This window comes from Pleurodeles waltl, chromosome 2_2 (genome assembly GCF_031143425.1).
Source record: "Pleurodeles waltl isolate 20211129_DDA chromosome 2_2, aPleWal1.hap1.20221129, whole genome shotgun sequence".
NCBI classification, from domain to species: Eukaryota; Metazoa; Chordata; class Amphibia; order Caudata; family Salamandridae; genus Pleurodeles; species Pleurodeles waltl.
Window position 1 is genome coordinate 130864481 of NC_090439.1, and position 14374 is coordinate 130878854.

Sequence of the window (14374 nt, forward strand, 5' to 3'; positions counted from 1 at the left end):
TTTATCTCTTTTTGCAAATTCATTTTTCCTGACAATTTTCAAAAACTAAATCCTCACTCAACATGTCTCTAGCTGGGTCTCAAGTAGGAGATTTGGGCCTAGCCCTGTTGGAGACATATACTGTCAAACAGCTAAAAGGGTTCTGCAGGGTGATGAGAGTACCCACCCAAGGGGCCTCAAAAAAGGAGGACTTTCAAGTGGCGCTGAGGGCCTGGGCAGAAGCCCATTTAGAGGAAAGTGATGAGGAAGAGGAGCCAGAAAATGGCCTCTCAGAGGATTTATTGCCATCAGTGGGTAATGTTACCACTGCAATTGTGCCCCCTTCCAGACCAGGGAGCAGTGTCTCTGAGCAAAGTCTGACCGCAGAGGAAAGGAGAGAAGAAAGGGAGTTCCAATTGCAAATGGCAAAACTGAAAATTGAGGCCCAACAGGAGGAAAGGAAGGCGGAAAGAGCAGCCAAACAGGTGGAAGCTGAAAGAGCTTAAGCTGCAGCTGAGCGAGCTTTGTCTGAAAAGAAACTATTGTTGGCTCATGAACTGAGTCTCAAGGAGCTGGAGATCAAGGCGAGACAGTCTGAATCCAGCAATAATGGTGGCAGCATACAGACAGGACCTGCTGGAGAAAGGAAGGTTCGTATACCCAAAAACGTGGTGCCCAGTTTTGTGGTGGAAGATGATATAGATAAATGGTTAGCTGCTTATGAAGTTGCACTAAGGGCTCATGAGGTTCCTGAAGGGCAATGGGGTACAGCTATATGGGGTGATGTGCTGCCATTGGGGAGGGACACACTTCTCACATTGGATCAACCTGATCAAAACACATACCCACTTCAGAAAGCTACTTTACTTGCCAAGTTTGGGCTGACCCCTGAGGGATACCGTCAGAGGTTCAGGGACAGCACCAAACAATCCACACAAACATGGGTAGATTTCTTTGACTTTTCCAGTAAGGTGCTGAATGGATGGGTGCGGGGCAACAAAGTAGATGATTATAAAGGGTTATATGACTTGATTCTGAGAGAGCATATGCTCAATACTACTTTTACAGAGTTGCGCCAGCACTTGGTAGATAGTAAGCTGACTAATCCCAGGAAGCTTGCTGAGAAGGCGGACCTCTTGGTTAGCACCAGAGTGTCCAAAAAGGTACCTGGGGGACACAACCACAAAGGTGGTCAGGGTTCCCAACAGAAGAAAGATGGGGGAGATAAACTTACAGATAAGGAAGGAACTCTCAAAAGCCCCCCAAAAGAATTCCCAGGGAGAGGGTGGCAACCATTCCTTTTCCAGATTTGGGAAAAAGCCAGGGACATATGATAAATCAGGGAAATACAACCCCAAATGCATGGAGTGTTACCAGTATGGTCACTACAAAGGTGACCCCCAGTGCTCAAAGAGGGCACCGTCCACTACTGGACAGACACCTGGGTTGACTAGTGTAGTGCTTGGGGGGAGATGGACCCAGATAGCTTTGGGGAGCAGGTAGAGATTTCCCAAGTGTCCCTGGGAGAAAGAGAAATGGTGCCCAAAGCCCACATGCCCCGAAATACTTCCAAGTACAGGCAGTGGGTCACTATTGATGGGCAGAAGGTGGAGGCTCTGCGCGACACAGGAGCCAGTATGACTACTATCAAGAGTCAGCTGGTGTCAACAGAGCAGATAGTCCCTTAGACATTCCACCAGATCATAGTCGCTGACAATCGTAAGAGTCACCTACCGGTGGCTCTGGTTCCCTTTGAGTGGGGGGGTCTCTGGTACTCTGAAAGTAGCTGTGAGTCCTGCCATGCCTGTAGATTGTCTATTAGGCAATGATCTTGAGCATACTGCTTGGAAAGAAGTAGAGCTCAGATCTCACCTGGAGATGTTAGGGTTACCTGAGTGGGTCTGCATGACCACACAGTCCATGGCTGCCCGGGAAGGGAGTCAAGGGTGTCTGGAGCCTGGAAAGATGGCCAGACAGCTGCTAAGAGGAAGGGCACGAGGCACGGGAAACCCGCCTCCAATGTTCCCACAGTGGTGGACGAGGCCCCTGAGGAGGAGGAGGCCCCTGAGCCAACTGGTGAGGACATAGCTGAAAAGGGTAACCTACCTGAACTTGCTGGCTGGCAAGTAGAGGGGGGCCAACCCGGGCAGCATTCTGCAAGGCGCAGAAGGAATGCCCCACCCTTGAGGGTCTGAGGAAACAGGCCACAGCCCAATCAGCAGGTGACGCCTCTGGCACTCACCATATTTACTGGGAGAATGATCTCCTTTACAGTGAGCGTAAGGTCCCAGGTCCTGGGGCACCCCGTGTGCTGGTGGTCCCCCAGTGTTACCGGAACTTCCTACTGGGCCTGGCTCACGACATCCCCCTGGCAGGACACCTGGGCCAAGATAAGACCTTTAACAGGCTTGACACCCACTTTTATTGGCCCAGAATGAGGACAGCCTCTGATAACTTTTGCAGAGCTTGCTCCACCTGCCAGGCTAGTGGGAAGACAGGGAAATGGCTTAAAGCCCCCCTACTCCCACTCCCAGTCGTTGGCACCCCCTTTGAAAGGGTGGGCATCGACATTGTTGGTCCCTTGGACCCCAAACTGCCTTGGGCAACAGGTTTATCCTGGTTTTGGTGTACCATGCCACCCGCTATCCAGAGGCAATCCCTCTGAGAACAGTGACTGCACCGGTGGTGACCAGAGCCCTGTTGGGAATATTTACCTGTGTGGGATTCCCTAAGGAGGTTGTGTCTGACAGGGGCACAAACTTCATGTCTGCATACATGAAGTCCATGTGGGATGAGTGTGGGGTGACCTACCGGTTAACCACCCCTTATCATCCTCAATCCAATGGGCTTGTTGAGAGATTCAACCAGACCCTGAAAGGCATGATTGGTGGCCTGACTGATGCCATGAGGCGTAAGTGGGACGTCCTCTTACCCTGCCTGTTGTTTGCTTAAAGAGAGGTTCCCCAGAAAGGGGTGTGGTTCAGCCCCTTTGAGCTTCTCTGTGGTCACCCTGTCAGGGGACCCCTAAGCATTGTTAAGGAGGGCTGGGAGAAAGCTCCCAAGTCACCTCCCCAGGATGTGGTCAGCTACATGCTGGCCCTCCGCAACCAAACCCAACGCTTCTGGAAGCAGGCCCAGAGTAACCTCGAGGCCAGTCAAGAGGTGATGAAGGAGTGGTATGACCAGAAGGCCACTCTAGTTGAGTTCTCACCTGGCGACAAAGTTTGGGTGATGGAGCCAATAGAGCCCAGGGCTCTCCAGGACCGCTGGACTGGCCCCTTTGAGATCAAGGAGCATGAAGTGGAGGCCACTTAACTAGTGGACCTCAAGACCCCTAGGCACCCCCTAAGGGTCCTCCATCACAACCGGCTCAAATCTCACTTTGAGAGGTCTGAGGTCAGTATGCTCCTGGTCACAGATGAGGGCATGGAAGAGGAGAGTGAACCTCTCCTCGACCTCCTCGCTGTCAAAGAAGGGGATGGGTCATTGGGGGGTGTCATTATCTCTGACTCCCTGACTCTAACCCAGAGAGGGGACTGCTATGAGCTGTTAGAGCAGTTCTCCCCCCTGTTCTCCCTTACTCCTGGACTAACCCACCTCTGTGTTCATGACATTGACACATGTGACAGTCCCCATGTGAAGAACAAAATTTACAGGTTCTCGGATAAGGTGAAGGCCAGCATCAAGGAGGAGGTCTCCAAGATGTTGACTTTAGGGGTTATTGAGAAATCCAGTAGTCACTGGGCCAGCCCTGTGATATTGGTTCCTAAGGCTACTGCCCCAGGTGCGAAGCCAGAACTCCGGTTCTGTGTGGACTACCGGGGTCTCAACTCAGTCACCCCGACTGATGCTCACCCCATCCCCCGAGCTGATGAGCTCGTTGACAGGCTAGGCGCTGCCAAGTTCCTGTGTACGTTCGATCTTACTTCAGGGTACTGGCAGATTGGCCTGACTGAGGGGGCTAAAGAAAGATCAGCCTTTTCCACCCCTGATGGCCATTACCAATTCCAGGTGATGCCATTTGGGCTTAAGAATGCCCTGCTACCTTCCAACGGTTGGTTAACGGGATCCTAGCTGGTAAAGATGCCTTCTGTGCAGCTTACCTGGACGACATAGCTGTCTACAGTTCCAGCTGGGAGGAACACCTGCTCCACCTCAAGGAGGTGCTTCAGGCTCTGCAACAGGCAGCCCTGACTATCAAGGCTAGTAAGTGTCAGATTGGGCAGGGTTCCGTGGTGTACCTGGGACACCTAGTAGGTGGTGGCAAGGTGCAGCCACTCCAGGCCAAGATTGAGACTATCAAGGCCTGGCAACCACCTAGAGCACAGACCGAGGTGAGAGCCTTTTTGGGCCTCACTGGATACTACCGCTGATTCATCAAGGGTTATGGTACCATTGTATCCCCCTTGACAGAACTCACTTCCAAGAAACAACCTAGGTTGCTGAATTGGACAGAGGCTTGTCAGAAAGCCTTTGATTCTCTGAAGGAAGCCATGTGCACGGCCTCCGTGCTCAAGGCCCCTGACTACTCCCAGGAATTTATTGTGCAAACAGACGCTTCAGAGCATGGCATAGGGGCTGTTCTAGCACAGCTAAATGAGGAGGGCTCAGACCAACCAGTAGTCTTTATTAGCAGAAGACTATTACCACGGGAACAAAGGTGGAGTGCTATTGAGAGAGAAGCATTTGCTGTGGTCTGCATACTGAAGAAGCTAAGACCCTACCTGTTTGAGACTCACTTCCGGGTTCAGACAGACCACGGGCCCCTCAGGTGGCTCATGTAGATGAGGGGTGAGAATCCAAAACTCTTGAGGTGGTCTATTTCCCTACAGGGGATGGACTTTACGGTGGAGCATCGCCCAGGGGTTGAACCACGCCAACGCTGATGATCTCTCCAGATACTTCCGCCTTAGCGATGAGAGCTCCCAGGAGGTCGGGTAGCTCTCCCCACTTTCAACTGGGGGGGACACATGTTAGACCTGACATGCTTTAGGGTGGTCACCCCTAACTTTTTGCTTGCCTCCCTTCACATTTTGGACTCTATTATTGCTGGCATTTAGACTCTGCACACTTTACCACTGCTAACCAGTGCTAAAGTGCATATGCTCTCTCCCTTTAAACATGGTAACTTTGGATCATACCCAATTGGACTATTTAATATACTTATAAGTCCCTAGTAATGTGCACTGTATGTGCTGAGGGCCTGTAGATTAAATGCTACTAGTGGGCTTGCAGCACTGGTTGTGCCACCCACTCAAGTAGCCCCTTTACCTTGTCCCAGGCCTGCCATTGCAAGGCCTGTGTGTGCAGTTTCACTGCCACTTCGACTTGGCATTTAAAAGTACTTGCCAAGCCTCAAGCTCCCCTTTTTCTACACATAAGTCACCTTTAATGTGTGCCCTAGGTAACCCCTAGAGCAGGGTGCTGTGTGGGTAAAAGGCAGTGCATGTACCTGTGTAGTTTACGTGTCCTGGTAGTGTAAAACTCGTAAATTTGTTTTTACACTACTGTGAGGCCTGCTCCCTTCATAGGCTAACATTGGGGCTGCCCTCACACATTGTTGAAGTAACAGCTGCTGATCTGAAGGGAGTAGGAAGGTCATATTTAGTATGGCCAGAATGGTAATACAAAATCCTGCTGACTGGTGAAGTTGGATTTAATATTACTATTTTAGAAATGCCACTTTTAGAAAGTGAGCATTTCTCTGCACTTACATTTTTCTGTGCCTTACAATCCACGTCTGGCTAGGTTTAGTTGACAGCTCCTTGTGCATTCACTCAGACACACCCCAAACACAGGTTACTCAGCCTCACTTGCATACATCTGCATTTTGAATGGGTCTTCCTGGGCTGGGAGGGTGGAGGGCCTGCTCTGACACAAAGGACTGCCACACCTCCTACTGGGACCATGGCAGACAGGATTGAACTGAAAGGGGACCTGGTGTACTTCTAAGCCACTCTTTGAAGTCTCCCCCACTTCAAAGGCACATTTGGGTATAAAACAGGGCCTCTGCCCTACCACCTCAGACACTTGCTGGAGAAGAAACCTGAACCAGAAACTACATCCTGCCAAGAAGAACTGCCTGACTGCTCAAAGGACTCACCTGTCTGCTTTCTACAAAGGACTGCTCCCTTGCTGTTGGCCTACTGCCTTGCTGAACTCTTGTCTGGCTGTAAACGTGCTCTCCAAGGGCTTGGATAGAGCTTGCCTCCTGTTCCCTGAAGTCTCAGGACCAAAAAGACTTCTCTTTTTCATTTGGACTCTTCGTGCAGCGAAAATTTCGACGCACAGCTTGCTCCGCGGCGAGAAAATCGCCGCACACAGATGCTGATCGACGCAACACCTTTGGGGCGACCGGAACTTTGACACACAGCCTCGCAAGGACAATGCCACCTGACTTCCAGAGGGGAAATCGACACGACGCCAGCCATGAGAACGAAAATTCCACGCACAGCCTCCCGGAACAACGCGCAGCCGGAAAACAAGCCGAAGAATCCACGCACAGACCCCGGGACATCTGGTAATCCCACTAACCACAGAAAGAGACTGTCCGCGCGCCAGAAAACGACGCACGACTTACCCGCGTGAAAAATAACGACGCAAGTCCGTGTGTGCAGGGGAGAAATCAACGCACACACCATTTTTCCACGTATTTCTTCTTCTGCGGCCCTTGGCAGAGATTTTCCACTTTAAACCAGGTACTTTGTGTTTGAAAGAGACTTTGTTTGCTTTTTAAAGACTTAAGACACTTAGGGGGTCATTCCGACCCCGGCGGTCAAGGACCGCCGGGGCCGGGGATGCGGGAGCACCGCCAACAGGCTGGCGGTGCCCCGCAGGGCATTCTGACCGCATCGGTTTGGCCGCGGTCAGACCAGGAAAACCGGCGGTCTCCCGCCAGTTTTCCGCTGCCCTGGGAATCCCCCATGGCGGTGCAGCTTGCTGCGCCGCCATGGGGGATTCCGACCCCCTCACCGCCATCCTGTTCCTGGCGGTTCCGACCGCCAGGAACAGGATGGCGGTGAGGGGTGTCGTGGGGCCCCTGGGGGCCCCTGCAGTGCCCATGCCAATGGCATGGGCACTGCAGGGGCCCCCGTAAGAGGGCCCCACTCTGAATTCCAGTGTCTGCTTTGCAGACACTGGAATTCGCGACGGGTGCCACTGCACCCGTCGCACCTACCCACGCCGCCGGCTCCATTCGGAGCCGGCTTCCTCGTGGGGAGGGGTTTCCCGCTGGGCTGGCGGGCGGCCTTCTGGCGGTCGCCCGCCAGCCCAGCGGGAAAGCCTGAATGGCCTCCGCGGTCTTTCGACCGCAGAGCGCCCATGTGGCGGCTCCCTCCAGGCGGGCGGCTCCCGCCGCCCGCCGGGGTCTGAATGACCCCCTTAGGGGGTTATTACAACTTTGGAGGAGGTGTTAATCCGTCCCAAAAGTGACGGTAAAGTGACGGATATACCACCAGCCGTATTACAAGTCCATTATATCCTATGGAACTCATAATACGGCTGGTGGTATATCCGTCACTTTACCGTCACTTTTGGGACGGATTAACACCTCCTCCAAAGTTGTAATAACCCCCTTAATATCACTTTTCAGTGATATCTCTACAATTTCACATTGTATCTTTATTCGTTTTGACCTGCAATTATCCAGATAAATATTATATATTTTTCTAAACGCTGTGTGGTGTATTTTTGTGGTGCTATATTGTGTTATTGTATGATTTATTGCACAAATACTTTACATGTTGCCTTCTAAGTTAAGCCTGACATTTCAGTGCCAAGCTACCAGAGGGTGGGCACAGTATAATTTGGATTGTGTGTGACTTACCCTGACTAGAGTGAGGGTTCTTGCTTGGACAGAGGGTAACCTGACTGCCAACCAAAAACCCCATTTCTAACAAATATGAGTTGTCCATTTTAGTATTTTACTGATTATAACACATAGGTGTTGGGAATAGCCCTTCTTGCAGGACTAACCCTAAACCGTTTGCCTCTGACCTCTTGTTTTTGACTGTGTGCTGCATTGTGTTTTTGCTGCCTGAAGGACTCCGAATACTTTGCCACTCTTGACCGGTGCTAAAATGTAAGTGCTCCCTGTTCAAATAGTATGGGTGATTGGTTTCTCCATGATTGGCAAATGTGATTTATTAGTAAGTCCCTATTATAGTGCACCAGGTATGCCTAGGGCCTGTAAATCAAATCCTATTAGTGGCTTTGCTAGGATGTGTCTGAGTACAATCAAATAGGGGTGCTTTCTATTTCAATATTCTGCCCTCATGATGACCCGCCTGAATTTCTTTGATTGGGGTCGAAACATAGAAACGTCAACATTGTATTAGAAATTGTGGGTTGTGTTTTGAAAAATTCAGCAAGCTCACAGTACCTATGGCTATAGGTGCTTATTTGAGACCTCCTGCTTTTAACCACAGTTTGGTTTTAGCTTTAATATAAAAAGAACTGCAACACTTATGCTAACACATAATTTGCTCACACTGCACCGTTATAAAGGAGCACCTCGATTGCTTTACTTTGAATTGTTGAATTTATGTTTCTAATAAATGTGATATATTACTCACAAACCTCATCGGCACAGAAAGTTCTTTATGGTGCAACCACTGTCGCGGAGTTTAACTCATATCCTTCCCCCAGAGGGACCGAAACATTTTTTGTTATATTATTAACTGCTTCAGCTAAGCTAGCAAGGGGGTGGCAAGGGTTTATCTTAGTTGTGTGGCTCCCTTACCCTGACTAGCTTGAGGGTCCCTACTCGAACAGGGTGCAAACCATTTATAGACCTCATTTGTAACACTAGGTATTTGAAAGCTACCACTTTCTCTAGGTTCTCATGATTTAGGAAGAATGAAAACTTTGTTGGTGCTTGCTCTAAAGATCATTATCTTTGTATTACTGGTATTATGTACTAAATTATTCATCTTGCAGTAGGTTTCCATCGTGAGGACTTAAACCTCCAGGGCTTTAGGGTTTGTTTGCTATGAGAATTGAGTCATCAGCATAGAGTAAAGCTGGAATCTTAAAGCCATTGGTGGAACTTCAGCTGACACTTTTAGGGCTTCTTCGTATATTTTGTTAATGTAGAGAGAGAACAGAAGGGGTGCAAAGAGACAGACATGCTTGACCCCTATATTAGTGTATAATTTTATGCTAGTATACCACTTTTGCCTTCATCTCACACGAATGGATATGCCAGAGTATAATATTTGAATTAATGACAGAAGCCCTGGCTCTATGCTCAGCATATACAATTTTTTCCACAGGCAGTTTCTTGATAGCAGATAAAGGGCAGATGAGAAGTCCACAAATGACACATGAAAGGGCATTTTTGTCACTGTATTAGTCTTGTAAATGAAGAGTAAGAAAGTCGAAATCTGGTCAATCAAGGAAAGACCTTCTCCAAAACCACTTTATATCAGTGAGAGTATGTTCTTATTACTGACACACTCATCAAAGGCCATCAATACAAGTAAAAAAAAAAATGTACAGTCAATGTCAATCAAACTTATCGGTCTGTAGGACTTTGGTTGTCTTTCTTGTCTATTTTGTTTACTGGAACAATAATACTAGTTAGCCTGGAACGCAGGTGGTAATGAAGTGCTACTATTGCCCTAAAGGCTTCTATGAGGATCTCCCACAATTTTAATTCAGCAAGGAAGATGTCTGAGGGAATCATATTAAGGTCCGGCATCGTTCTTTTATGAAGTTTGATTTATAAATTCACTTTTTTGTCTGTTGTGAACACTTCCATCTGGCTAGTACTTGGCACACTGCAGCAGCGGTACTAGGCTGGGTGGTTTGACTCCTGCCTTTGGTCTGTTGTAGCATTAAGGATTACCATGAAATGTCTTAGCCCATGCTGCCTCAAAGAAATTAGCAACCAGGAAGTTCTTCCTTACTCCAAGGCCTTCCGTTGTCATCCTCCAAAATGCCTGTGTATTTTTCTCTACAGCAAATGTTTTCCAGCTCGAGCCACTGACTATTTGCAAATTCTACCTTCTTTTCCTTAATTAGTGACTTATAACTAAGTGCCTGATCACAAGTTTTGCTGTATTGTCATCGCCATCACAGCGGTGTCAGAAACCCCGACTACCGACTTGGCAGTCCATTAGCGGAATTATGATGTTGGTGGTTTGCTGAACTAGAGTCTGCCGGAGTCCTGCTGACACTGCCTGCCATTCGCCGACTGCCATGACAACAGCTGGGGAATAGCAGCTGTCAGAGGGTGGTATAGAAAATGGTACCGCTGTCCACATTATGATGTGCTTTTCTGTCAAGACGACTGTGGCAGGGAGATCATCTGCTTTGAGTGGCAGAATTGAAGGAAATGGGGTGCAAGCTCCTCCATTTCATTCTTTTCCCTTCAGTCTCTGACATGGCTCCCTTTGTCCAGGCCCCCCTTTTCACAGCAGCACCTTCACCTCAAAATAAGACCAACAAATACAGGTAAGTACCTTTTGCATTTTGTATTGACTGGACTGAGCATATATGGCCCAGTCTCCCGCAATGAAATGGTATTTGTACACGTGTCATGCATATGTGTACCTTTTGGTCAAAATGAACACACCTGCATCAACACAGATAAAAGATATATCTTGTATTGCTAACTGTTTCCCTCACTGATTTACAGCCATCAGGAACATCGCCACTGGGCCAGTGGTAACATTATAATATAGCGAGCAAGAGACCGTCGGCTTGGCAGTCTTTTTCTGACCGCCGCCTTGGCAGTCTTTTTCGGACCGCCGCCTTGGCAGTATGGTAGTCCAACTGCCAAACATGTAATCAAGTTTGGCTGCTCTTATAACATGTTTGGAGAAGTCACTGGGAAGCACACTTTGTAATTCTGATTTAATTGTCTTGCATGCATCATCATACCATCCCATTTTCCAAAGTTTTTTTTGGTTCATATAAGATTCTTGAAAGGTGCAGGATCGTTAAATGATTGGGGTTAGTGATTTCAGCAAAAGATCATAAAGGGATAACATGGTATCCCCACTTGCTCCATTCGCTATCTGAGTCCGAAAGTCTGCTGTTGAGGGCTCTTATTTCCAGTTTTCCATTTTGGATTCAAGATTAGTGCTACATTTTATTCTGACTTGTCCCGCATGCTCCCACTTCTGACTTAAATTCCATATTTATCTTGGTTAGGAGCCAGCATGTGATTTTGCCTCTATTAACAGGGGAATCTGGTGGCTTTCCTGATTTTAACTTCATGTTTTTGAACCTGTGCCAGTGAGTAATCCTAATCTTAATATAATCAATTACAGACTAAGCTTTGCGGACGTTGTAGGTAAGCATGGTAAATGTGTCGGGGTCTTCATTTTCATGGAAGTTGCAAACTGAGATGAGACCTTTAACTGAGCAGAACTGGGCCAGACTTTTCCCTTTAACATCTGTTTTTGGGAAGCAATGTCGAATTGACAGAGTATGCTATTTTTAATTTGGATATTGCCTCATTTCATTTTCTCTTTCTCCCATCTTACAGTTTAGGTTGCCACAAATGAAAGGTGTGTACAACTTTCAGAGACAATTTAATGCTTCCTTGAATACCTTCAGGAAGCTGACTATCTTCTTCTGTTGAACATACATATTTATTATTCTCATGGTGGATTTGCATAAGAATTGAATGTCAATGACATAGATCCCTATGTGAATCGTCCCAGGCATTGACTAGTATGCATAAACTTACTCTACATGATACCTGTAGGCCACCATTATTTCTAGTTGCCCCCAACACATTAATCTGCTTTATGTGGGTAACATAAGTGGAACTAACTTGTTGGATTATCATCACATCATGAGAACCAATATAGGTTAGAAGTTTGGCATCACCCAAATTTCTGAGATGTTCCTGCAATGTTCCAGGAAATAGTTGAACTGTTTGGGAGCTGATTGTGGCACTTTTGAAGGTTTGTCGCATCGCTCTGGGATAGTCAACCTGAGTTTTCATTTTGGACTATTCCTTCTTTGTGGCAGATAAAAATACAAAGGTTTTTCAGCAAATGTGTTACTTCTTTGTGGTGCCTTCTCGGGTGCCATTTTGCTATGCAGGTGTACTGAAGGGTTTGAGCTCTTGGTACTCTCTTTGTTAATAGATGGATGTAATTCTTTATTCTGTGCTTGATGCCACCTATTCAGATTTCCATCAATCAATTAATCCTATTTGTAGAGCACTGCAATATCACCCCTTGGGGTATCTGTGTGCTAGTGTTTGAGGTCTCTGTCAAAAGCAAGGTCTTGATTTTCTTCCTGAAGTCTGCTAGCGAGAGTGCTATTAAAAGGTGGAGCGGTAGGAAGTTCCAGATTCTAGTGGCGATGTAAGAGAAGGAACGGCCACTGCTGTGGCTGCAAAGGATATGGGGGGTCATTCTAACCCTGGCGGTAAAAACCACCAGGGCGACTGACTGCGGTTGCACCGCCAACAGGCTGGCGGTGCACCGCTGGGCATTCTGACCGTGGCGGTTCAGCCGCGGTCAGAAGCGGAAAGTCGGCGGTGTACCGCCGACTTTCCGCTGCCCGTCAGAGTCCTCCATGGCGGCAGAGCGCGCTCCGCCGCCATGGGGATTCTGACACCCCCTACCGCCATCCTGTTCATGGCGGTTCGCCTGCCATGAACAGGATGGCGGTAGGGGGTGCCGCGGGGCCCCCGTAAGAGGGCCCCAAAAAGTATTTCAGTGTCTGCCCAGCAGACACTGAAATACGCGACGGGTGCAACTGCACCCGTCGCACCTTCCCACTCCGCCGGCTCAATTCTGAGCCGGCATCCTAGTGGGAAGGTTGATTTGCCCTGGGCTGGCTGGCGGCCTTTTGGCGGCTGCCCGCCAGCCCAGGGCAAATGTCAGAATTACCGCCGCGGTCTTTCGACCGCGGTGCGGTGTTCTGACGGCGGTACCTTGGCGGACGGCGAATGACCGCCATGGTGTGTTTATGTGTGAGGGCTAGCCTGGTGGAGTTCAAGTGTCTGATAGATCAGTGTAAGTTCATTCGGTGGTTGATGTAGGCCCGCCCATGATTGTTTAAGGCTTTAAACTGACATCGCTTCTGGATGGGAAGCCAGGGGAGGTCTCTTAGATGGGGGGTGATGTAGGCTCGTTTGGGAGGACCAGGATGAATCTAGCACTTGTGTTCTGTATAGACTGGAGCCTTTCGAGGAGTTGGGTGGAGATGCCGGCGTAGAGTGCAGTGCCGTAATCTAGGGGGATGGTGACTAGGGCCTGGGTAACAGATTTTCTGGTGATGACTGGGATCCATCTGAAGATTCAGCCGAGCATGCAGAGGATTTGGAAGCAGTAGAAGGCAACTGAATTGATTTGTCTCATCATAGTCAGTTTGCTGTTGAAGGTGATGCCGAGTTTGCGTGCATGGTCCGTTAGTGTGGGAGAGGGCTGAGTTCTGTTGGCCACTGTTAGAAATGGGGTCTTTGGTTGACAGTCAGGTTACCCCCTGTTCAAGCAAGGACCCTCACTCTAGTCAGGATAAAAGAGAATCACCCCCAGCTAACCCATGCTTACCCCCTTGGTAGCTTGGCAGAGCAGTAGACTTAACTTCTGAGTGCTAGGTGTAAATTATTTGTACCAACACACACAGTAACTTAATGAAAACACTACATAATAACACAACACAGGTATGGAAAAATAGGAAACATTTATCTAAACAAAACAAGACCAAAACGGCAAAAATCTACAATACACAAGTCAAGTTATGAATTTTTAAAGATTAAATTCAAAAATAGCACTTAGAAACACAAAATGCTTCGATGAGGTGTTAACATGGCATCGTGATGGAGTCATTCCCAACAATCTGACACCAACGGCGTCGGACACGGAGTCATGCAGACCTCCAGGAACCGTACCTTGGTGAAGAATTAAAACAAGCCGATGCGCGAAGTCGGGGATCGCTGCGTCTGTGCTAAACGTTGAATCCGCGCACTTCGAGTGGTGTCAGTCACGATGTGGTGTGGTGACTTCCACTGAGTCACGGACTTCGGAAGGGCTGCAGCGGTGTCGGGTCTGCGAAGGTCAGCGCGTTCCAGCGAAGATCACGGATTCGGTTGCAGGCGGCGTCACCGGATTCAGCAGCCGCGTCAGTCCGGAGTCGTCCGAAGTCGATTTCCTTGAATTTTCACCAGCTTTTCCTTTTAAGGGCCCAGGGACTGGATAGGGTACCACTTGTCAGGGCAGGAATCTCAGCAGAGAGTCCAGGTGTTGGTAAGTGAAGTCTTTGATGGCCCTGAGACTTCAGGACAGGGGGCAAGCTTCGTCCAAGCCCCTGGAGAGTCCTTCTCAAGCAGGAATATACCACAAAGTCCAGGCTTTGTCCCCTTGCACAGGCAGAAGCAGCAACTTTAGGATAGTTCCACAAAGCACAGTCACAGGCAGGGCAGCAC